Here is a 1,448-nt window from a genome sequence, read left to right as displayed (position 1 = left end):
CAGGGGGAACAGAGATGGAAGGAGATATGCTTGCATGTCAATATCCCTGAATTGGAACACCTCCCTACATCCTAGACGTGGTCTTCAAGCTCTGCCTGCAGTTGTGAGACTTGATCATTATAATTATGAAATTCTTGGTCCAACAAGAACTTGGCCTAGACCACAGCAAATAGTGATCCGTTAGTAGGAGAATAGCTTTCATACCAATTAAAAAATATCTGATCAACATGCACGACCTCTTCATTGAATTGAAAAGCATTTTTGGAAATCTAAATAAACCATAATGCATGTACCCTGATGTGTAGCCATGTAGCATAAGGAAGTTTGAGTGCATCTCCCAAAAGAATAGACTCTAGTTTATTGGTTCCCCTATTCTTAATTACACAAATTTTCAGACCTTTCTTGCTCTAGGGCAAGCTATAAACAAATGGAACATGTCCTCCTTGATACCCAAACAACGCTTGCATGTACCATCTCCCTTACCAATTTTGAGGCTCCTGCAGTTAGTCCAGAAAGTCTTGTGAAGAATTAACCATAACAAAGTGTACATTTTCTCTGGGATTCTTTTGTCCCAGATCAGCTCAAATCTGGTACCCCATTTTCTTTCATTATTATAACTGTTCCATCTAGCATTAAGTTTAGTCACAATCTCTTCAATGTCTTTAGAGGGAGTGGGAATAGGTAAGAGGGATGAGCTGCCTACCCAGCCAAACCCTCTAGTGAAGTTGAGGATCCTGCCCCCTTTCCAAACGATGTCTTCCTCCCATAGCTATATTCTGCTCATAATCAACTCTTGAGCTGCATTGTTGAGTCTGAATTCTCTTCTTATCTCTAGCCATGTTTTCCACCTGAAGTTGGTCTTGTCCCATACATCTCCCCAACAAGATAACCCTTTCTTTACCAAGCGCCATGCCCTCAGGAAGTCATCATCACTAAACTATTGTTTGGTGAAGACGGTAGAAACCCAGATTGAATCTAAAGCCATAAATCTCCCTTTTCCAGAGAGGATAATGTGGCTTTTTATTTGTTCAAAGGCCCACCATAGAGTTTTCCAAAGCTGGCTCCCTTTGGTTGTGCATGGTCTGGATTCCCTATGGCTGAGGGAAGGGGATAGTCCTTCCATCTAGGGGCTTTGTAGGGTCTAACTTACTTGAAGTTTCCGAGGAGGAGGTTAGCCCAATCACTTTCAGGAGCAGTCATGGCTTTTATTATCCAAGTGGCTGCTAATTTATAAGCTGCTAACTGTATATTTATAACACCCAAGCCTCCTTCCTTTCTGGGTCTGGTGCAGAAATCCCACTTGACCTTGGCTATTCTTCTTCTAGTGTCACTCCCCCCCCCACAAGAAGGATCTACAGATTCTTATAAACTTTTCTAAGCCTACTCTGGAAGGACACCAGCAAGAGAGATAGAAGATAGCAATTGGGTATATATAGTGATTTAATACT

This window comes from Dipteris shenzhenensis, chromosome 28 (assembly GCF_047967505.1).
Source record: "Dipteris shenzhenensis isolate YYH24624 ecotype China chromosome 28, Dip_SZ_1.0, whole genome shotgun sequence".
Classification (NCBI taxonomy): domain Eukaryota; kingdom Viridiplantae; phylum Streptophyta; class Polypodiopsida; order Gleicheniales; family Dipteridaceae; genus Dipteris; species Dipteris shenzhenensis.
The sequence above is the reverse complement of the archived record's forward strand: the minus strand, read 5'-3'. Positions refer to the sequence as shown.